General features: G+C 37.7%; 1 protein-coding gene and 1 long non-coding RNA gene across 14 annotated transcripts in view; one reads left to right on the forward strand and one right to left on the reverse strand.

Moving 5' to 3' along the window:
- Window positions 1-24,982, forward strand: part of LOC128931694 (uncharacterized) — an 818,901-nt gene that overhangs the window by 90,456 nt on the left and 703,463 nt on the right. The window contains exon 1 of one of the 13 annotated variants that reach the window (XR_013533632.1): window positions 21,638-23,553. The exons of the other annotated variants lie outside the window; for them this stretch is intronic. The gene's annotated coding sequence lies outside the window, so the exon portion shown is untranslated. Of the gene's footprint in view, window positions 1-21,637; window positions 23,554-24,982 lie in introns of those variants that run through there. 13 annotated transcript variants of the gene reach the window in all.
- Window positions 16,845-23,053, reverse strand: LOC118152738 (uncharacterized). The gene is made up of 3 exons (XR_004741503.3): window positions 22,737-23,053; window positions 20,316-20,569; window positions 16,845-17,303 (listed from the first exon to the last, which is right to left on the reverse strand). It is a non-coding gene; the product is annotated as an uncharacterized LOC118152738 (long non-coding RNA).

Raw genomic sequence — 24,982 nt, forward strand, 5'->3', positions numbered from 1 at the left:
AGGAGTGAATGATGCACTCCAATTGTAAAGGGAAACTAAAGAAGCTCAGCTCTAATAAAATCTAAAACAAAGGCTTGGCGGGATCAACTGATCTGCTTGTCCTCTGGCTGCCTGTAAAACAAAATGAAACAAACAACTAAAGCAAAACAACAACCGAAAAACGAATGAACAAAATCCCAACAAACAAAAGCAAAATCTTAAAGCTTTTTCGAGGAATCTATACCGTCTTACACAGCCTGCACAATATTTTATTCAAAGTGCCAGGTAGCCAATGCAAAGTTATGGGGCATGCTAAAGTAACAGGGAAAAAAAGCAAAATGTAAAAAAATCAGCTAGCATAAAAGACATGTGAGTGATTTTTTTTTTTTTTGGAGGTATCACAGCTAAAAACAACTGAGTAACATGTTTAAAAAATAGAGAAAAATATAGAAAAAATAGATAAAGGTATGGAGAATTTAAATAAAAATGGGGAATAATTTTTAAAAATCCATTGAATCTCCTGGAGCTGAAAAATACAATATTTGTAATTAAGAATTCATCTAATGGGTATAACAACAGACTGGCAACAGCATTAAGACAAGATTAGTGTCATATAGGATATATTCAATTAAACCTTAGGAGTTGCTCTTTGTGGAAATTAGCAAGCTAGTTTTAAAATGTTTATTGAAGGCTGGGCGTGGTGGCTCAAGCCTGTAATCCCAGCACTTTGGGAGGCCGAGGCGGGTGGATCACGAGGTCAAGAGATTGAGACCATCCTGGTCAACATGGTGAAACCCCGTCTCTACTGAAAATACAAAAAATTAGCTGGGCGTGGTGGCACATGCCTGTAATCCCAGCTACTCGGGAGGCTGAGGGAGGAGAATTGCCTGAACCCAGGAGGCAGAGGTTTCGGTGAGCTGAGATCACGCCATTGCACTCCAGCCTGGGTAATAAGAGCGAAACTCTGTCTCAAAAAAAAAAAAAAAAGTTTATTGAAATGGAAAAGGCCATGAGTAGCCAAGACAATTTTGGAGGACACTATCAGACGGCAAAATGTATGACAAGATTACAATATTTATTATTGTATGGTATTTGTACAAAGAGAGACTCATATATAGTGGACATTTGATGTATTCTAACAGCAGCCCTTGCGAGGTGGCTAGAAGATGAGCTCTTCGATGGATGGTGTGGGATCCATTTGGGACTTCACAAGGAAAAGAAATGAAACTTGACTCTTGCTTGCAGCCTGTAAAAATTTAATACCACACCGAAGGTACATATTAATGCAAAACATGAAATAATACAGCACTCAGAAGAAAACATAGAAAATCATCTTGATTATTCTGGGATAGATGAGGATTTATTAAATGGAACACAAAATCGCCAAGAGAAACATCCGTTAAAATTAAGAGCTTCAGTTCACCAAAAGACATCATGAAGGGAGAGAAGAGGCAAATTATAAACTGGGAGAAGATATTTATGATACAAACAACTGCAATGGGCTTATATCAGAATGCATAAAGAATTCCTACAAATCCATAAAACAAGGAAAAATAGGGTTAGGGACTTGAACAGGCACATTGCAAAGGAGGCTGTCCAAAGGGCAGCAATCATTTGTGTTGAACTAGTTTTTCATCAAGGGAATGTGAATTCAAGCCACAGTGCAACACCACTATGTGGGTATGCAGTAGCCACCAGAATGGCTAAAGTTTAATACTGCCACTTCCAAATAGGGACAAAAATGTGTAACAAGCGTCAGGCTCATCAGTGCAGATGGGAGAACAGACTGGGAAAATCCCTCTGGATGAGTTTATGGTATTACACATGCTGAACATATATTTGTGCTACGACCCCAAAGTCATGCTCCTACAGTGGTTTAGGATAATGGCATTGTAGTGATATATAAACACCAGGATGTAAGATAGGGAAAAAAAAAAAAAGGCTGGCGTGGTGGTTTAGCCTGTAGTCCCAGCATTGTGGGAGGCCGAGATGGGAGGATCACTTGAAACCAGGAGTTTGAGACCACCCTGGGCAACATGGAATCTCACTTTTGAAGAGTGAGATTCCATCTCTTCAAAAAGGAAAAGATGAAACATAACAAAACAAATTAGCCAGGCATGGTGGTGCATGCCAGTAATCTTAGCTACTTATGAGCTCTGGAGGCCATGGATGAGGCTCACCTAATTATAAGAATAAGCTTCATGGTTCAATTTGGGTAAACAAGTGATCAGATTATTTGTTGATTCCGCTTTCCCTGAAGTGTTTTTCCAGGTATCAATTATCTTCCAAACTCCATTTTGGTTGATGACTACATAGTTGAGGGTAATTTTATTATCTAAAAATATTCTAGCTCATGAGTTTATGTCAGATATGTTTTGATTCTAAAATTTGAACTGTCAGGAATTAATTGCAGAGTGTAAATTTTAGTGTAGGGTAGAAATTCTTATATGAAATCACAATATTTAGTGCCTTGGATCCTGAGTTGAGTACATCGGACTTTTAATAATTCACTTTGAATGCTTGGAATTGCTGAATAAATATGTCAAAGTTTGGCCCCGCTTATTGATATAGGTAAACATGGGAAGGCCTTCTGATTTCACAAGAATATTCAATAAGGGTACACATTGAGCAGCCGCAGATGTTGTTAGAAATTGCTATTAAAATTTAATTGTTTTCACTCTGGTGTAATTAAACTCATAATGCGATGGTTTCTGTCTGTGTAACTTTAAGAGAAAATAGTTAGACTATAGTTTGTGCTATTAGCCCTGTCGCAGGTCCCTTTCTGTTCATGATGTCCTTTGCATTTGTTTGAAGCCCTGACAAATAAACAGAAGCAGATAATTGTTGAGGCCTAAATCCAATGAAGACATGTCAGTGTATTGAGGTTCATTCCAACAATGGTATCTAGAACTAAATGACAAACTCAACACTTGGAAAAAATGTCAGCCATTGCAATTGTTTGGTAATGGCAACCTAAGGAGTTTGAAATGTTTACAGAATAAAGCAATCTGTCTAAAGAAGGGCAAAAGGTTTAACCATTTTAATAGTTTGGTACCTTGAAGAAGCTCAGTGAAAAAATCGTGGCAATCAGTGAAAGAACGAGGAGACAAATACTAGAAAGTGTGTTCATCGCCTTATCATGGTTCTTGGTCCAACAGTGTTAGAAGGAAGCAATCTACACTTGAAAGCGTCTTCAGGGTCTCTCTGTTCTTAGGTCAGATGTCAGCCTCCAGAAGTCATTCGTTTCTGTTGGCCTCCCACTGAATTACAATGTTAGAACCTAAGTATACTTGTACTTCCAGGCTGAGGAATTCTTAGCACGTTTACACAGGAAAACATGATTCTGTGGGTATATGCCCTGGAATTCAAGAGCAGCATTTGTGTTTAGAAGTACTTGATATGGTCTTAAATGACACTAAGACTTTTCTTTATAGATGTCTTTTCCAAAACAGGTGTCCATCATATATATGTTCATTTAGATTTATCTTTTTTTGGAAATGTAATTTGTACCTGTTGATTACGTGTCTGTGTGTGTGACATTAATCTTGGCAATGCCTGCTACAACCATAATATGACAAGCTTCAGTCCCTCAGTGGAGAAGTCAATTCAAGCCCATATGTATTTTTGCAACATTTTTATGGGAACTAATATGAGAATTTATGAGAAGTTTTGAAATATAGATTGTATGTCATTAGGATTATGGGTAGAATTTGGGCTAAGTAGATTAAATATCTGATGATTTAGATGTTTGGATTTAAAATACCATTAGTTTATTCTTTCCTCCCAATTTTACTTGGGGATGATATCTATTTTATTACTCTTTTCTTAACTTCTTAAGTGTTTTACTTACAAGTTGACTTTGTTACTAATATTGGAGGTTTTCTCAGTTGGTAAAAGCATAACTCATAATCATTTTACAGTGGAATGTTAGCTAATCTCACCAGATTATTTTAAGCTATTACCAAAACATATTTAAAGCTCTCTGATTTGAGAAAATGAATGAAACCTATTTGTAAATGTTTAAACAGTCCTAGAGGTAGAGGTTTTGATCCTTATCATAACTTTATAGTTTTTCTTGGGTTATAGTACTCATAGATGACGTGAGATTTGGTCACAGATTGATCCTCTCTGATGAAATTTTGCTATCACTGTTTTTAGTAGGACATGGATCTCTTCTTTGGCATCTTGCTGGGGCAAAGCTGTTTGAGTGGCAGCAGGGAGAGGAGCAGGAGGGTCTGAGAAGGAGCAGGAGGCTGGAGGAGGAAGAGCAGGTCGCAGGCAGAGAGGCAGGGAAGGGTCCTTAGTAGCCTGCATGTTCCCTGAGTCCTGGCTATCCTGGGAGAGGTTTGTGTAAGGTGTCTGAGGGTGAGTGGAAAAAGAGACCCATCAAGAGAGTGAAGGTCCCCGAGAGAGGGTAGAGGAAAGGGTGGGTAAGAGGCAGACTAGCACTGGGCAAAAGCAGCCAGAGGGAAAGGAAAGGAGCAGGAAATAGGGAGAGAGGAGACAACTGCCTGAACAATTTGTTTTTTCCACATTGGAATAAAATCAGGGAGAAATAGGCATAAATTATTATACCTGTCTAATTTATTCAAGATTCACATTGATTAGGAATATTAACTGACCTGGATTTAGAATGTGATCTTATGTTTTATCATTATTCTATGTGTATATAGCAAATCTTAAAAATCTTTCCTATTTGAAAAGTACCTAAGTTCCCTTGGCATTTACTCGTTCCTTTTTGCTAGCATGAGATTGGCTTCCATTTCTTGGCTATTTGACCTTGTAGCTTACCAAGCTATGCTATTAATTTGGCTCATAATTAAGCATCGCACCTGTTTCTTCCTAACCAGGTCCTTCCTTAAAGGGCCAGTGCTCTAAAAAAGCCTTATGAATTTAAATAACATTTAATTCTGGGGATTCTGGGAACCCCTTATTACATATTCATGTGGGTACTTACTGGCTTTATATGAATACAAATTAGCCTCTAATTAGTAGTTGTATAAGTCCAATAAGATCAAGAGTTACTTTACATGTAAGAAAATTTATAACATTGAATTTTATCTTGAGATAGATGAAGCCATGCTAGTATGTTTGTGTAGAAAATAACTCACATTGACACAACAGATGAAATTTCTCAACTCTCCAGCGATGTAGAGAGCTCTAGGATGGATTCTTCCCATTTTATTATGTGATGTTTTCAATCACAAAGTCTTTGTTTACACTCCTATGTAAAAGAATTCACCTGTGATTTCTAGTAGGTTAGGTTTACTTTTTACATCTTCATCATCATATCTCAGATCCATTTGGAGTTTATTCTTTTGTATGGTGTGGGCCACGAATTTACTATTAATTTTCTAAATAGCTATTCAGTCATGCTAGCATCATTTTAAAAAGTCCACTTGAGATGGTATCTATATCATATGCTGAATTTCCTAATGTTCTTAGGTCTATTTCTATATGTACTATTCTGTTTCGCTGGTCAGTCTGTCTGTTTTGGTGCTAATACCACAATGTTTCAATTATAGAAGGAACATACTATGCTTTAGTATTATAAAGGGCTGTCCTCTCACATAGCTATTATTTTTCAATGTTTCCCAACATCTGCTTGCATGTTTAATGGATGAACTTCAGTGTCATCTTGTTTTGCTTTATAAAAAAGCCTGTTGATATTTTTATCAAGTTTGCATTAAGTATATAAATAAAGGAGAATGACATCTTTATGATGAGTTATTCTATCTGCTATGGTTTGGGTGTTTGTCCCCTAAGCCTCATGCTGAAATCTGATCCCCAGTGTTGGAGGTGGGGCATAGTGGGAGGTGTTTGGGTCATGGGAGAAAATCCCTTATAAATGGCTTGGTGCCTTGAGGAATCACCACACTGTCTTCCACAATGGTTGAATTAATTTACACTCCCACCAACAGTGTAAAAATGTTCCTATTTCTCCACATCCTCTCTAGCATCTGTTGTCTCCAGATTTTTTTTAAAATTTTTTACTGCATTTTAGGTTTTGGGGTACATGTGCAGAACGTGCAAGACAGTTGCATAGGTACACACATGGCAGTGTGTTTTGCTTCCTTTCTCCCCTTCACCCACATTTGGCATTTTTCCCCAGGCTATCCCTCCCCAGCTCCCCCACCCCCGCTGGCCCTCCCCTTTTCCCCCAAATAGACCCCAGTGTTTAGTACTCCCCTCCCTGTGTCCATGTGTTCTCATTTTTCATCACGCTCCTATGAGTGAGAGTATGCGGTATTTCATTTTCTGTTCTTGTGTCAGTTTGCTGAGAATGATGTTCTCCAGATTCATCCATGTCCCTACAAACGACACGAACTCATCGTTTCTGATTGCCTAGACATAAAAATTCCATTTGACCCAGCAATCCCATTACTGGGTATATATCCAAAGGATTATAAATTATTCTATTATAAAGACTTATGCACACATATGTTCATAGCAGCACTGTTTACAATAGCAAAGACCTGGAACCAACGCAAATGCCCATCGATGATAGACTGGATAGGGAAAATGTGGCACATATACACCATGGAATACTATGCAGTCATAAAAAAACAATGAGTTCGTGTCCTTTGTAGGGACATGGATGAACCTGGAAACCATCATTCTCAGCAAACTGACACAAGAACAGAAAGCCAAACACCACATGTTCTCACTCATAGGCGGGTGTAGATCAATGAGAACACATGGACACAGGGAGGGGAACGTCACACACTGAGGTCTGTTGGAGGGGACTAAGGGAGGGACAGTAGGGGGTATAGAGTTGGGGAGGGAGAATATAGGGAGAAATGCCAGATATAGGTGATGGGGATAGAGGCAGCAAACCACATTTTCGTGTATGTACCTATGCAAGAATCCTGCATGTTCTTCTCACGTACCCCAGAACCTAAAGTGCAATAAAATATATATTAAAAATAAGTAAGTAAATAAATAAATGGCTTGGTGCCTTCCTTATGGTAATGAATGAGTTCTTGCTCTACTAGTTCCCACAAGGACTGGTTGTTAAAGAGAGCCTGGCACTTTCCTTTCCTCTTTCTTGCTTCCTTCTCATCATGTGATCTCTGCACAGGCTGACTTCCTTTCACCTTTTTGAGACGGAGTTTCGCTCGTTACCCAGCCTAGAGTGCAATGGCGCGATCTCGTCTCACTGCAACTTCCGCCTCCTGGGTTCAGGAAATTCTCCTGCCTCAGCCTCCTGAGTAGCTGGGATCACAGGCACGCGCCACCATGCCCAGCTAATTTTTTGTATTTTTTTTTTTTTTTTTTTAGTAGAGACGGGTTTCACCATATTGACCAGGATGGTCTCGATCTCTTGACCTGGTGATCCACCCACCTCGGCCTCCCAAAGTGCTGGGATTACAGGCTTGAGCTGATGCTGGTGCTTTGTTTGAACAGCCTGCAGAACTGCGAACCAAACAACCTTTTTTCTGTGTAAATTACCCAGCAGCAGGTTTTCCTTTATAGCAACATATAATGCACTAAGACACTTCCAGATGTAAGGAATAGCGACTTATTTATTTAAGTCTACTTTTATAAAATTTTGAAGTGTTTTAACATTCTATTCCTGTTTTTCACATTTCTTGCCAAGTTTAACCCTAAGGATGTTTACATTCATTGTTGCTATTTTAGATAGGGTTTCTGTATCAGTACCTTCTCCACTGGGTTTTATGTATGTGAAAGTTGTTGACTTCTTTTTTAAAAAAATACAGATGGGATCCCCCTTTGTTGTCGAGGTTGATCTCAGATTCCTTGGCTCAGGTGATCTTCCCACCTTGGCCACCCAAAGTGTTGGGACTATAGGTGTGAACCATCATGGCTGGCGAAAGATGTTGATTTCTGTAGGTTAATATTATAATCTTATGTGAACTTTTTTATTGCTTGAGTTGGTTTTATAATTGATTTTCTAGGGGTTTTCAAGTATACCATCGCATCATCTACAAATACATGTAGTTATTTTTTTTATTTCAAATTATTGTTCCTCTAGCTGAGATTTTTTCCTAAATGCATTGACTAGCACCTCCAGCACACTTTTTATTTTTATTTTATTGCATTTTAGTTTTTGGGGTACATGTGAAGAACATGCAAGAACGTTGCAAAGGTACAATGTGGCAGTGTGATTTGCTGCCTTCCTCCCCTTCACCTATATCTGGCATTTTTCCCCATGCTATCTCTCTCCAACTCCCCACACCCCACTGTCCGTCCCCTATTTCTCCCCCACAGACCCCAGTGTGTAGTGCTCCCCTTCCTGTGTCCATGTGTTCTCATTGTTCAACACCCGCCTATAAGTGAGAACATGCAGTATTTCATTTTCTGTTCTTGTGTCAGTTTGCTGAGAATGATATTCTCCAGGTTCATCCATGTCCCTACAAAGGACACGAACTCATCGTTTTTGATTGCTGCATAATATTCCATGGTGTACATGTGCCACATTTTCCCAGTCCACTCTATCATCGATGGGCATTTATTTGGGTTGGTTCCAGGTCTTTGCTGTTGTCAACAGTGTGGCAATGAACATTTGGCACACTGTTAAATAGTAGTGGAGATAGCAGACAGACTTGCTGGGTTCCTGATCTCAGCGATGGTATTTCTAATGTTTTTGTATTGTGTAAGCTGCTGGCTTTAGGACTGCAGTATGTCAATATATCTGTAAAAATTTATATCATCTGAAAAAAGATCTGTATTTATATTAGATATCGATATCTATAGCTATACCTTAATATAGTCCTATCAATTTCTATTTTCCTGAGTATTTTTAAAAATCAAGAATTGATATTAAATTTCATAAAAGATATTTTTAGCATCTGTGGGAATAATTATGATGTTTTTCTTAAGTCTATTAATGTGATGACATTTATTAAGTTTCCTAAAATGGAGCTGACTTTCCATTTGAGGAAAATTCTTGTTTGCTTATGGTGTATTATTCTTTGAAGGTGCTATTGTTTTCTGCTTGCGACAATTTTATTTACTATTTTATTTATTTTTAGTGTTTTAGTAAGCAATATTTATAATATATGTTTTGTACCACTTGTATTGTTTAAACATTAATGTTATAATTGCTTCATAAGTAATTATATGCTTTTGGTTTGCTTCATTGTTCTTTTTTTTAGCTTTTTATGTTGGAGATTTAATTCATTTATTTTTGCCCTTTTTATTTGTTACAAAAATATTCCTTAGAAATTCTGTAACTTAGTTTTTATGTTCTCCTTTAAGCAAGAGTTATTTAATAGAAGTTTAAAAAAATGTAAGTGACAAACCTTTAGCAAAATTTTGTCATTTCTAATTTTATTTTATTGTGGTCAGACTGCAAGGTTTTCATAATGTTTATATTTTATGACACTTATTGGCAATTGACAACTTAGATTTTTAAAAATCGTATTCTGAGGAATAAATATGAAGCACTGGGTCTTTGAAAGTTTGATAGAATTTTCTATAATGCAGTTTGTACTTGGTGCTTTATTATGGGGGCAACTCCTTGATTGTTTTCTGTTTCTGCTATGAAAATCCAGTGGTTTAGACTTTAGTTTTTAAGAATATTATTTACTTCATTGAGCTTTGTGAATTTATTTGCACAGGGATCTATAAAGTACTTTATGATTTTAAATATTTCTTTGATATTAATTCTTATTTCGGCTTTGTAATTTGTTAATTTATGTTTTTTCTGTTTGTTTTCTTGTTTTATATTAAATACAAATAATATATTTAGTATTTTATTATTCTTTTTTTTTTTTTTGAGACGGAGTTTTGCTCTTGTTACCCAGGCTGGAGTGCAATGGCGCAATCTCGGCTCACTGCAATCTCCGCGTCCTGGGTTCAGGCAATTCTCCTGCCTCAGCCTCCTGAGTAGCTGGGATTACAGGCACGCACTACCATGCCCAGCTAATTTTTTGTATTTTTAGTAGAGACGGAGTTTCATCATGTTGACCAGGATGGTCTCAATCTCCTGACCTCGTGATCCACCCGCCTCGGCCTCCCAAAGTGCTGGGATTACAGGCTTGAGCCACCGCGCCCGGCCTTTATTATTCTTTAGGCCTTTAATTTCTGCTTAAATGTTTGTTGTTTCTTTGAATGCTTTTGGTTTGCTTCATTGTTCTTTTTTTTTTTTTTAGCTTTTTATGTTGGAGAATTAATTCATTTATTTTTGCCCTTTTTATTTGTTACAAAAATATTCCTTAGAAATTCTGTAACTTTAGTTTTTATGTTCTCCTTTAAGCAAGAGTTATTTAATAGAAGTTTAAAAAAATGTAAGTGACAAACCTTTAACAAAATTTTGTCATTTCTAATTTTATTTTCTTGTGGTCAGACTGCAAGGTTTTCATAATGTTTATATTTTATGACACTTATTGGCAATATCTTTATAATGTATTATATGATAATTTTTATGTTCTATATAGTTGAGATTAATTGATAGTTTCTATTTTCAGAGTATGAAATTTAATATATACTTGTAAAATTTATGTTACTGATCTTGTTTAGATTTTCGATACCATTTTGTCTACTTGATTTGTCTTAAAGTGAGAATAATATGATAAAGTGTTATATTCATGTTTCTGTACTGTGTATGCTTAGTGGCATCTCACAGCTTTTCAGAAAAGTGGCTGCTTTTTAAAGGTGATAAGGGAATATATTAATATTAATAAATGTCTAATCTTCAAAATGAATTATGGCTTTTAGCATTGAGAAGTGTCCTTCTGAGCATGGTAATGCTTTTGACTGCCGTTGTACTTGGTACGACGTTAGGGTTTTAGCCTTTGCTTTCTTATTCTTTCTACTTGCCTGCTATACATTTGTCCATTCCTTATGTTTGGCCTCACTGAGTTTGTTTTGGGTGTGTCTCTTGTAATCAGTTTATACTTGGGATTTTCTTTGTAAGTCAAGTAGAAATTTTTTTTTTTTAATAAGTGACTTCAGCACATTCAATGTTATTGACTTTGTCATATTATTTGGTATTATAGTTACAATGTATACTATCTTATTTAATTGATTTTTTAGTTTTAAGAAATTAATTTATTTTAATTGACAAGCACACATAATTTTTTTCTGTGCTCATTAAAAATTTTTCTTCTGAAGTTTATTAAACTTTGTATGTATCTCTAGTGGTTATCTTCATAGTCACACTTTTAAAAAAAGCCCCTGTACCCCAGCCCACTTTTAACTTACTCTTTTTTACTGTGCGGTGTGTCAGTTTTTAATGGTATTCTTTGATTCCCATTTATTGATGAGATCAAGGAGTTTCTTTTCCTTTTCTATGTCCCTCCACACTATATAAAAATTGCATTACTTCTATTTTATCAGAACATGTGTTCTTTATATATGACTCTTCCATCCTTGTTTCTATTATTAGATCTACTATTAAATCCACATAATTAACCAACATAATTAACTTATATTCATTCTTTCACTTTTACAGATAGTATTTTAGGCTATTGTAACCAGATCCTGATATGTAGTATATTTATTATTATTATTTTTAGAAATTTAGAAACATCAGGCTAGGTCTCAGCAGTCATTTCTTGGTTGAATGAAACTCATCTGTAAGAAGAGCTTATGGATATGGTATCCCCTGAGTTCTTGTATTTTTATTTTTATTTTTGAGATGGAGTATGCTCTGTCCAGAAGCAGGTGTAGTAGCATGATCTTGGCTCACTGCAACTCCTGGGTTCAAGTGATCTTCCCACCTTAGCTTCTCAAGTAGCTGGGGATTACAGGCACCACCACCCCCGGCTAATTTTTGTATTTTCAGTAGAGATGGCATTTCACCATACTGGGCAGGTGGTCTCAAACTCCTGACCTCAAGTGATCTGCCCTCTTCAGCCCCCCAAGGTGTTGGGATTACAGGTAAGAGCCACCACATCCAGCCTATTTTTGTGTTTTTACAACTCTAATTCTGTAGTCATGACACTTAAAGAAAAGCATGGTTGAATATAAAATTATTGATTTATGCCTTCTTTTCTTGATTTTTGTATAAATGCTATTTCATTCTTGCCTTGCTTTGCATGTTGCTTTTGTACATTTGTCAAGTTCTCTTTTCCCGATCAGTTTTCCCTAGTACTTGGTTGGCTATACTGATATGTAGATTCAGATTTTCTTGCATTTCTGGAAAGCTTTTTTGAGTTAGAGTTTAAAATATTACTTTTCTTTTATTGCATTGATTTATTCTTCACAGACTCTGCTTATTCCTACGCTGACTTTGACAGTTCTTCGCCTGTTTCTCCTTTCGACCAATTTCTCTCTGATTCTTTTCACTTTTTGTTTTTTAAATTTATTTTTATTTATTATTATTATTTTTGAGTTTCGCTCTTATTGCCCAGAATGGATTGTAGTGACGCAATCTCGGCTCACTGCAACCTCCGCCTCCTAGGTTCAAGTGATTCTCCTGCCTCAGCCTTCTGAGTAGCTGGAATTACAGGTGCCCACCACTACATCGGGCTAATTTTTTATATTTTTAGTAGAGACGGGGTTTCATCATGTTGGCCAGGCTGGTCTGGAACTCCTAACCTCAGGTGATCCACCACCTTGGCTTCCCAAAGTACAGGGATTACAGGCATGGGCCACTGCCCTAGCCTATTTATTGTTTTTCTACTCTTCTTCAGTGTTCCGCATTAAATATGCATTCATATCTATTTTGAATATGATATAGGCACCATATAATTGGATTTTAGGATATGCTATCACCCTATATTTCCTCCCTAAAACCAACTCTTGTTTCATTTATTCTTGTTTTAGCTCTCATTTGGGTTCTTATACTTTGAAAATTTAATTTTATGTGTCTTTTTATGTCGCCAGTAAATTGACAGTAAATAGTGGTTTCACTTGTGTTAAAATTTTCATTGACCTCATGAATATTTATTTCTTGATTATTCATTTGGGGGAGTTTTTTCATTTTGTTTTCTTTTTATAGTAGCTTTGTATAGAAAAGAGTTACACATACCTACATATTTGATTGACTGGTTTGGCATATAAAATTCAATATATACTCATACAATTTATGTTATTGGTCTTGTTTAGGTTTTCTATATCATTATTTTGTCTACTTGATTTCTCTTGAATTGAAAATGTATTAGTCTGTTTTCACACTGCTGGTAAAGACATACCTGAGACTGGACAATTTACAAAGAAAGAGGTTTAATTGGAGTTATAGTTCTATGGGCTTGGGAAGCCTCAAAATCATAGCAGAAGGCAAGGAGGAACAAGTCTCATCTTACATGGATGGCAGCACGCAAAGAGGGAATGAGGAAGATACAAAGGAAGAAACCCCTGGTAAAACCACAGATCTGGTGAGACTTATTCACTACCATGAGAACAGTATGGAGGAAACTGCTCCCATGATTCAATGATCTCCCACAACACGTGGGAATTGTGGGAACTACATTTCAAGAGGATATTTGGATGGTGACACAGCCAAACCGTCTGAGGTGATTTCCAGATTTGTTCTCCAACGTTGCCGTCTTCTGTCAGAGTAGAAGATTGCAATTTCTTTAATAGATGACATGGGAGTGAGGCAGGGAGGGGCAATCGGTCGTAGGGTTGTGTGTCTTTCATCTTTCATCTTTAAAAAATGTTGTATGGAGGGATTCTGTAGTATTCTTCACTTTTTTTCTGTGACCAATCTCTAATGGGCACCTCTTTCCTTCCCTTTTATTCTCTTTTCCTCCAAGATATTTCTTTCTATGACCATCTTCTTAATTATTATAATGAATTTAAAGTTTTTTCCCTGGAGTCAGTACTCTGATATTCTACGACTCTGTAAGCATCTCATCACTAAGGATGATTTCAGCTTCATTAACCTCCCTTCTGTTTTCTGCACATTTTTTCTGGATTCCCTTCTCTCTGCTCTTTCTCCCCTTCTCCCCCTTCTCCAACCCCAGCTTTCTGCATAGGCTCATGGTGGGAGTTTTAGAGAAAACTTTGCTGGAAATCAGTATTTATTTTTCCTGATACAAGTAATTAAAAATTGTAGTATATGCTGAAAATATGCTATTTATGTGAATTTGTTTGTACTTGTTGATCTGTATAGAGAAAGTGTGGAGATTTATATTTAGGCAGCTATGATTACCTTGGATTTTCAGAGCCAGAAATCTTAACTGTGTCCCTCATTAATGATGATTCTTTAGATTTTACCTGTAGTTCCTCTTACCGTAGGCTTTGATATAATTTTCTTGGACTCTGTTCATAAAACTAGAGAAATTACTGAGATGCTATGTTGTATTTGCTTTTTCCATCATCTCCTTTCAGGAATATGTATAAACTGACTTCCTTTATAGTCTTCAGGTAAATCACACCAAAATATACAATCAAAGCGTAACAAAGCAGATAACAACAATAATTATAGACACTTCTCTAGTTCAAAATCCATGGGTGAATCTGATTCACTAGATCTTGCTCCAATTAGAAATAACCAGAAACTTACGTATGCCAGTTTAGGCTGATGCTATATGGAACCCTGTGCCTCCCTACCCCTGACTGTGTGATAGACTCTGCTGGGGGTGTGAGTGTGCACAGTGGGGTTATCAGAGAACCCTGGGTCTCACACAACAGGGAACGTTGGACTTCGTATTTAAAGGGTAAGCTGGGTGTTTTCAAAGTAAGTAAGAAAGTGGCAGGGAAAGCCCTTTGAAGCAAAAGTTTCCTGGATCAAATCATGAAGGCATTAGAGTATTTGAGCTGTGTGCACAGATAATCTTAGTTGACTGTAACGCACATAGTGGAGAGTAGGGTGGCAAGGTGGGGAGGCCTGGGGGAAACTGGAGGTGATGAGAGATGAGGCTGGAGTGGAGGCTGGAGTCATATTTGATGGGCTTTGCTTACCACATCATTCAAAAAGAATAATATGACCACAAATTGCCTTTTTTCTTTAGCCAACCAATAGGAAGAAAATTAGATACCTGCTGATAAAAACGATATATTGTTAGGATGGCAAACCTGTAATCTGTAACACAAACTTTTTCAGGGGGAAACAGAAATGTTTCAAACAAATTTATTTTCAAAACCAAGCAGCTAATATTTCTAGCCAGTGGAGATTAGTCCTTTGTTTCCAACAGTTGGTTGATAAAGCTTAATAGTTTGTTTTTAATATCGGTTTGAGGGTGTCAGAATGATAGGCATATGAGTAGAGGAGCTATCCCACTTAAACAAAAATCCTCCAGTGACGGCTTCCAGAAGTTCTTCAACTTCATATACTCAATGCCCAGCACTGTGTAGGCATGGGGAGATGAACAAGTATATGCTGAAAGAAAGAAAGAGAAACAAGAGAGAGAGAGAAAAGAAGGAAAGAGGGAAAAGAAAAGGGAAAGACCTCAACCCGCTGGAGATTTTCACTTAAGAGTGTTTCAGTGCTCATGGATTAGGGTATTTGGTGGTTTATTTGGGTGGGGTAATATTTCTTCACTTCCAGCTAGAATGTATCCACTCATATTAACCGTTGTGATTAATAGATAATAAAATGGACACAGGATTGGTGTCGAGGACCACCTTCTAAGGTGGTCACGTTAAGATGGGACAGTTGATTCCATAAGAAAGGGGAAGGGAGGCCAGGGGTAGAGAACAGGCATCTCCTCTCTGTTTTTCTTAGCATTTTTCTATACTAGGCATAGTTAAAATCATGACCCATCGTTCAAGCTGTGAAATAATATGAAAAACAATAGAAAAAAAACATATAAAGTCTGTGTTCCTTTCATGTTAGCAAACATTTTGGGAAGAAAGGGACGTTTGCTAATTTTTACGGGATGATTTTATTCAAAGAAGATAAGAAATAATTTTTGTGGCTTGCCATATACCCCAAAACATAAAACTTGAGGCTTATATTTTAAACAGAACAGACTCTACCAAGAAGGAGGAAACAGTTAACATTGTTTTTGAGATTATGTTTCTAATTTAGTCTTTATACATATCACTTGCTTCAATTTCATTAGATGTTAAGAATATTCCTGAAAAATGCAAATTTCAATCTCTTCAAAGTAGGATAATGTCTAATTTTAAAATATTGAACCATATGGAATTCTGATTGGTTAGTTGTGTGTGTCCCTAAAACATAATATTTATGGTTTTTTGTATTTCCAGTGCATTCTAGAGTTCCTGGAATAAAGCACATGGTCAAGAAATACTTGCTGAATAAATTAATGAGTGAATGACACCAGACTGATAATTGCTTGAGACCTTCCAGGGTTCCAGAGTAGTCCTGCTGTGAAGAGATTTTATATATGGCTAATAGACATGGGATTCAGAATAAATATGAATGAATTGTAGAAGGGGTCAGTTGTGGTGGGTCCATTAACTTAGAACTGTAAAAGCCCTATTGGTGGAATACAATTTGAGAAAAGCCCCCAGTATTTCTGTAGTGGATTCTTTTCCCTTGTGTACCCACTTTTAGTTGTTGATTAGGAGAGGCTCACAGTTCCTCTCTATCTCACGTGGCCACTCATCACAAATCGTCACTTCAGTTTTTGACTAGAGCAAATTGATTTGGGGGATGGAGTAAACCCAGAGCACCAAAGGAATGATAGGGTTTGTGTTGTTACCTTCCAAGTTCCTTTTCCAGGGTGGCTCACGCCTTCCCAGCACTTTGGGAGGCCGAGGAGGGTGGATCACGAGGTCAAGAGATCGAGACCATCCTGGTCAACAAGGTGAAACCCTGTCTCTACTAAAAATACAAAAATTAGCTGGGCATGGTGGCGCGTGCCTGTAGTCCCAGCTACTCGGGAGGCTGAGGCAGGAGAATTGCTTGAACCCAGAAGGCGGAGGTTGCAGTGAGCCGAGATCGTGCCATTGCACTCCAGCCTGGGTAACAACAGCGAAACTCTATCTCAAAAAAAAAAAAATAATAATAATGGTGGGATATTCCAAACTGAGTTCTCCATGATTTTAAATATTGTAAAAGGCCATCAACAAAATAGTCACCAGATGACTCTGGAAGTTGATGATGCAACATTCCATTTGCGTTTGCTTGTGTGCGTGGCACGTGTTTGCGCACATGTGTGAGAGAGGGAGGTCTGGACTATAGATATAAAGCTTATCACTCAGAAATGGAAAGATGGTCTTATGTTTTCTGCATATCAGGAGTCACTTACATTGTTCCGCCACTCTTTGGCTGCTTGTGCATCTGCTCTAGAGATAAAATCCCATGAGGCTCAACAGCAGTTTTTCCCTTTGCCCATGCTGGAGCAGCTTTGAAGCTTCTTCATGGGCTCTGCTGTTGTTCTGGACAGTCTCTTTAATGGGATGGAACCCAGTTTTGTGACATTTCTTTTGTTCGATTCACTCATGTATGTGTATGGTATGTGTTTTCTTTCTCTGCTTCTTTCTTTGCTTATCTTCTTCTAATGCAAGGAAAAGAAAACATTATGGAATTATAGAATTAACAGGATACTGAAAAGAGATACTGAGATCATGAATCACTAAACCAATTTTCCTGCCTAGAGGGTATAATTCAGTGGTATTTTTATAAATGTGATTCAGACTGTGGCTTTTGCGAAAGACTATCAGCCACATTATAAAAAAAGGGGGAGAAATCATAACTATTCATCAGTAAGATGACCTTACTCTTCCAGGTGAGATTTATGTAATCCTAGGGGCTTTGCTTCTTGAAATACATTTAACTGGAAAATACAAGATGAAACCAGTACAATTAAACCAATGAGACTATCTGCTTATCTCTGTATCTGAATGCCAAGAACAATAGATGTTACAGCTCAAGGGTGTGTGATCTGGGTGGGAGAATGCTGGGCCTGAGTCAGAAAGCCTGGTTTGCTGGTGTGATCTCCACACATTTAATTTAACTGTTTTTGGTTTTAATTTGGCTTTGTGTTACTTTGGTCAACAACCAGTTCACCATGTCAGGATAACAAAAAGAACTCAGTTTTTAAACAGATAGTGATAAGTTCATGTTGTATTTTTGAAATTTTCCTGCCTAGAGGGTATAATTCAGTGGTATTTTGAAGTTAGGCAAAGTAAGGGTTGGTTGTTTGCACCCCTCCTGGTGGCCATATACCTCTGGGTGGGTGCTTGCTAACCCAGAATACATACATCTTATGAAAGACCTGAGTTTATATATAAGCCAACTTTGTAACTTTGAATCAATTACCCAATTTATCGGAATCTCTGTATTGTTAGCTGTAAAAAGACAATAATACCACATCCAGTGACCGTGAGATTGAAATTGTCATAAGTGAAAGCTATCCCTAGAGTTTTGGCCCTCTCAAATAGCAGAGGTGTTTTGAAACAGCCCAAGTAGGCTTGACTGTGGGTACACCAATCAGTGCATTTAACAAATAGGATGGTTAATCAGCCTGACTTGAAAACTAGTGAAGACAAGCACATTATATATTCTGACACATCTCTCTTTCTTCTTAAGCCTGCAACATATGAATGCCCCTTGATGATTCTCTGGTGCCATGAGAGTTCGTTACTGTTTGTGGCAGTATTGCACGATAGGTGCATGCTCAAGCTCTGTGACCATACTCACCTGCATTCTAATCCTGACTCCACCGCTTCTTAACCTTAGAAACTCGTAACCATTTAAAGTCTCTAAGCCTCTGTATTCTGATTTGTCAAACTTTTAAATACTAATACAACTTCACAGCGTTTTTAAAAGGGTGATCTGATAATGCATTGAAACATCTAATGTAGAAATTGGTTCCCAGTAAGGCTGGTACTAGCTATTATTATCACTTCTATTAGTGTTGCCTTTCCTTCCTAGGCTGTTTGCTCTGTTTTGCCTTAGCAGTCCTATCTCTGTTCGTTGAAGAGACTTCTCTTATTTCTTGAAATAAATTCTTTATTTGCTTCTTTGATGAAGACCCAGTGCCTTCTCAGTTCCTGAGCTGTGTTACACAGTTAATCTTTTAGGAAAGAGTTTAATTCCTTCATTTGTAAAGCAGAAATAATAATAGTAAGTATATATGCAGCAAGCAAGCTTCCCTGCCTGATGCGGCTGTTAGGGACTGTTTTTCTGGATCCTGTTTCACAGATATTATTATTACTGGTACTTTCATTCCAGTGGAATTTGTGATCTTGGCAGCCAGTTCCTCCTGGCAGGGACATTAGAGCCCCGACTCAGGCTGTTCTGCCCTATACCTCATTTGATGCTCCAGACAGGCATCTGTGCATTCGTTTTCCATTTGTATTTTGTCTTGATATTCCTTCTTTCCTTCTGGCACTAGGGAATTTCATTTTCCTCATTTTCAGTTTGATAATATCTCATAAAGTTTATTTCTTTAATACATTTTTTTCCAGCATTCTGGAATTTGGGGAGTAAGAAGGTGTTTCCTTCCCTATCAACTCCAAAACACATATTATCAGCAGGACAGGATTTGCGATTGAACAACCAAGCTCGGCACGAAATTTTGATTCTCGTTTTGAACAATTATCTATTTATAATTAGGTCTTTGTGTCATCCATTACAAAGTTACACATTTGGTGTTTGGAGCCCAAGAGAAGTTTGGCATAAACGTTTGTGCCACATGACTTCCTGTGCAGGTTTAATAGCTCTTTACTCAGTGAGCCCTTGGGGAGCTCTTTCCCCTTCTGATGAATACTTCCAGTGCCAGTTCATGCATCTGTAAGAAAAAAGCAGTCCAGGCACTCTGTGATTATTCACACTGCAGGAAACCCTGAGACGAACTCAGTGAAAGGAACGGCAGCCTAAAATTAAAGATCCATTTGGTGGACATGGTGTATTTTTAACATGTATTCTCTTCCCCTGCTATCAGTAAGCTCTGTGAGTAATATTCTGTTCAATGGTACAAATATAGAAGGAAAAGTTGGCATTGGTGTAAAACAAGATGGTAAAAAAATCATTCATAAATCTAGAGATTCAATAAACAATGAAGATCCTGCAACAGTTTATAAAGGTTACTCTGGTATTTCAGGTACCACCTTTATGCTACTATTGCGCCCAGCTGTGTTCCATTTCAGACTGTCAATACCAGCATCAGACATGATCCCAAACTGATCTTTTCAGACTGGTTTCAGCTTCTCGTTTTCTCTTCTTTTATGTGGGTAGTCAGGGTTTCGGTTGGGTGAACAATGAGGGAATTTCTTGCACAGCCAAATCTTTTAATATTTAAACTTCATGTGTTCAGCACTTTATGGGTCCTGTTAGTGTTAATGTTTACTAACATAATTCCGTATGAGGCAATATCAAATTGATCTTTGTGTTTCATGGATGACAACATGAAAAATGGAAAAAGTGGGGGACTAGCTTGTTTATATTGCATGTGACATAACAATAAGAGGAACAGCAGTAAAATAGTAGTATTTAAATGGTATTTAACTGAGTGTTTCTTTTGTGTCAGACATCTTTCTAAGTACTCAATCTTCTTGACACTTACCTCACCGGAGCCTTGAAGAGAGCTTGTCAAAAGGAGTGGGTGGGAATCTGAGCACTCTACGTATAGGGAGAAGGGGGTGCAAAGAACTGTTTAAAATGTTGGCAGGTGCTGGGAATGAGAAAAATGTTCAAAATGAGTGTTTATGGAGAGATGAAGCTGAAAGTCTGAATCAGAAGCACAGCAAGATCGTGGAGGGCCTCAGATACTTTGCTGAGGAGTTCGATTTCAGTTTCACAATCAAAGGTAGGCAAACTCTGCAAAAAGAGAGACAGGAAATTATTTAGGCTTTGTGGTCCACATGGGCTCTGCCTGAACTACTCAGCTATGTTGTTATAGCACAGAAGCAGCCACAGACAATGTGCAAGCAGATGGGCACAACCGGTTCCAATAAAACTTTATTTACAAAAACAGTCAGCACACCAGGTGTGGTGGCTCATGCCTGGAATTCCAGCACTTTGGGAGGCTGAGGCTGAAGAATTGCTCAAGCCCAGGTGTTCGAGACCAGCCTGGGTGACAGGGCAGAACTCCATCTGTACAAAAAATCCAAATAAAATTAGCTGGGTGTGGTGGTGCACGCCTGTAGTCCCAGCCACGTGGGAAGCTGAGGTGAGAGGATTGCTTGAGCCTGAGAAGTTGACACTGCCGTGAGCAGAGATTGGACCACTGCAAACTCTCCAGGCTGGGTAACAGAGTGAGACTCTGTTTAAACAACAACAAACGACCAACCAGTCAGCAAGTGAGCAGAATTTAGACCGTAAGCTGTCGTTTGCTGATCACTATTCTAGGAAAGAGTGAACTTCTCACATTTAGAGGCAAATGGAGCATGAGGCATAGATGGCTCTTCAAAAAGGTTTTCAACATCTGATGTCAAATAAAACAGTTAAATTGCGTCTAATATAAGTTATTATTATTTTTTGTTATTATTAATAAATGTTAAGTTTTGGGATACATGTGGAGAATGTGCAGGTTTGTTACATAGGTATGCATGTGCCATGGTGTTTTGCTGCATCTATTAACCCATCTTCTACATTAGGTGTTTCCCCTAATGCTCTCCCTCCCCTTACCCCCACCCAACAGGCCCTGTGTGTGATGTTCCCCTCCCTGTGTCCATGTGTTCTCATTGTTCAACTCCCACTTATGAGTGAGAACATGTGGTGTTTGGATTTTTGGTTCATGTGTTAGTTTGCTGAGAATGATGGTTTCTAGCTTCATCCATGTCCCTGCAAAGGACATGAATTCATTCTGCTTTATAGCTGCATAGTATTCCATGGTGTATATGTGACACATTTCTTTATTCAGTCTATCGTTGATGGGCATTTTGGTTGGTTCCAGGTCTCTGCTATTGTAAATCGTGCTGCATTAAACACATTTTTATAGTAGAATGATTTATAATCCTTTGGGTATGTACCAAGTAATGGGATTGCTGGGTCAAGTGGTATTTCTGGTTCTAGATCCTTGAGGAATCGTCACACTGTCTTCCATCAAAAAGTGGGCAAAGGATATGAACAGTCACTTCTCAAAAGAAGACATTTATGTGGCCAAAAAACATATGAAAAAAAGCTCATCATCACTGGTCATTAGAGAAATGCAAATCAAAACCACAATGAGATACCATCTAACTCCAGTTAGAATGGCTATCAATAAAAAGTCAAGAAACAATATAAACTGTTTTTACGCCTGTGTTCACAGCTTGCCCAGAAAAGTCACTTTACACTCCTTGCTGGGCATTATAACTAATAGCACCCCCTTTCATGCTTTCTGTGTTTGGATGAGAAATTACAAATGGTTACTCTACTTTACACCTAAAAGGGAATGCATTTTAGAACTTCTGCATGACAGGAAGGCATTGAGCCTTATCTTTCAAGGTTGTGTTATGGGCTGAGAAGAGTGCTGGAATTAGAACCCCACCATCTGGAGTGAGGTCACTGTTCTGCTCCTTTTTAGCCAGGTCGCCTTGGGCTAATTGCTCAGTCTCTCCAAGCCAAGATTTCTTTCCTGTTTTTCCAATACATAAAATACAATGATATTTGTAAAAGTTCACAGGAGAACCTATTTGTAATACCTATACAAGTGGAAGAGTGGCAGAATGGCAAGGTAGGAAGGGCTTTGGAACCAGACAGAGGGTGTAACCTAGTCTTCACCACTTATCCTCCTGAGATCTTACAGAAATTACTGCCTCACTCTAAGTCTCAAGAAACTCATTGGGGTAATCATACCATCCTTTTAGACGTGCTGTAATTGTTAAACATAATACATATAAACTTTTAAGCACAGCGCCTGGCGTGTAGATAGCACTTGGTAAAACAAAATACAGCTATTATTTTTCAAATATAACATGTGTATTAGTCCGTTTTCACATTGCTGATAAAGACCTACCCCAGACTGGGCAATTTATAAAACAAAGAGGTTTATTAGACTTACAGTTCTACATGGCCAGGGAGGCCTCACAATCATGGCGGAAGGCAAGGAGGAGCAAGTGGATGGCAGCAGCCAAAGAGAGCGCTTGTGTAGAGAAACTCCTGTTTTAAAAACCATCAGATTTCGTGAGACCCATTCACTATCATGAGAACAGCACAGGAAAGACCCACCCCCATGATTCAATCATCTTTCATCAGGTCCCTCCCACAACATGCGAGAATTATGGGAGCTACAAGGTGAGATCTGGGTGGGGACACATAGCCAAAGCATGTGATGACAACGTGTCGTGTCAAAACTATTATTTATCTTAAGTAAATATCAATGTGTCATGTCCAATCTATTATTTATCTTTACTTTGACATGTACCTCACTTAGTTCACCTCCACTCACCTCCTGTGGTGTCATAATTCTCTTTGTTCCCTCCTCCCCAACACTGTTCTTTAAGCCCAGGGTTCTGAAATTGTGATGGTGATGATAGTTGCTAACTGAGCAATTTTTATGTTGTAGGCATCTGTGGATGAGGCATGTTTTCTCTATGGTCTAACGTAGCTAATGTTAACCTTGCCTAACTTTTGAGGCAATGATGCACTTTTGAATTCTTGATTTCTGGAACCATTGTCAGGTCCTGGTAGAGCTTCCTTGGATTTTCTTCAATAGGGAAGGCCAGCCAAGGTCAGGGCCTGAAAAATCATGGTGGTGGGCACCATGTTATTTCTCTCCTCATGATTTGCCTACACCCTTCTGTCAGGTTTGCTGGAGGACCTGAAATTAATTGGTTGAAACTGCTACTCACTTTAAGCCTTTTATCCAAGTTTGACAAGTACGTTGTGCCAAATAACATGTACTATAAATGGCTTGAACCTAATAAGTACTCTTTTTGGACATGTGATGTGTTGTCCTTCTTCCTTCCCTGAGAGGGAAATTACAATCTTCAAAGATTCTCTTTCCATTTCTATAGAGTGTGGGTGCTATTTTGAAAGCAGTCTCATAAAATGGAAAGAAACCAGGCTAATTAGAAATATTTACAGGCCTGTTAGTGAATATATGTCTAATTGAAATAACAAGGCTCTCCCTGAAGGGGAAAACATTACTTTGGTTGTAGGAATAATTAGCCTGTGTGTTACATTGAAAGAAGATAAAACTCTTTCCCTGCTGACCAGATCCATTTTTACTGGGTCAGACCAAGGTGTCCCCAAAGAGACTCAGAATTTTTATTATTTAATTTTTATTTTTGTCAAAGCTAAACTTGCATATATTTCTTATTCTCCAGAGATAATTACTTCAACTCTTTAAGTTGATTCTTTTGGTACTAACTCCATATCACTAAGAAACAAATTTATATTCTTTTTAAATAATTTCTTAAAATTTCAGTTTTTTTTTTTACCACAGTTACACACACACATACAGTGAAAAGAGCCAAATATTTCTACAATGCTTCTTAGTAAAACTGTCATATCCATGATACCCTCCTGCAACCTTTTTCTACCTTCCTAGAAGAAAGCGTATTTTGTGTTTATTTCTATGATTCTGTTTAACATGATATTATTGTTACTTCTTGAGTTTTAGCTCTAAATATTACCTATTGATAGCATTCTGGCAGATGAGGATTTAACTTTCATGTATTCCCATGCCAGTAAGTTCCACCTCATCCATGTGCCCCTCCCCATCTTCGTTTGTACATATGGTTTTTATCCTAATTTTAAAGAAATCAATATTCTGTATTCGTATTATATAGCTATATAAAACTGTTCATGGCAGAGCCTTGTAATATACCTTGATTATTTTGCTATCCTTTTAAACATTTTTGTCCCCATAGGTTTTGATTATCTTTTAAAAAATGCACTCGTTTGATTCTGTTTGCATTTAGCAATCCCCAAATCTCCCACGCCAGTGCGTAAGTCTCTGTTAGATATGTTTTTTCATATCTGGTATTTGCACATTTTCTCTTCTGAAGAAAAGTATCTCCTAGAGCCCGTGGCGTGTTCTTATTTGGATTAATTTCTATTTTTCGTCCCATCTTGAGATCTCACTTCACATCTCCATTTTTGCCTCTGCCTCTGTCATGTATTCATAGATCCAAGGTCTTCCTCTTTTTTATATATTCCTTCATTTTGATTGAGTATATCCTCCAGTAGCTTCCTGAAGAAGACAGAACACTACATAAAAGATAAATGGTTTGATATCTTACATGCTGAAAATGTCTTTATTCTATTTTTGTACTTTTTGTATAAATCTTTTTGTATAAAGAT

The sequence above is a fragment of the Callithrix jacchus genome, chromosome 4, assembly GCF_049354715.1.
Source record: "Callithrix jacchus isolate 240 chromosome 4, calJac240_pri, whole genome shotgun sequence".
Taxonomy (NCBI): Eukaryota; Metazoa; Chordata; class Mammalia; order Primates; family Cebidae; genus Callithrix; species Callithrix jacchus.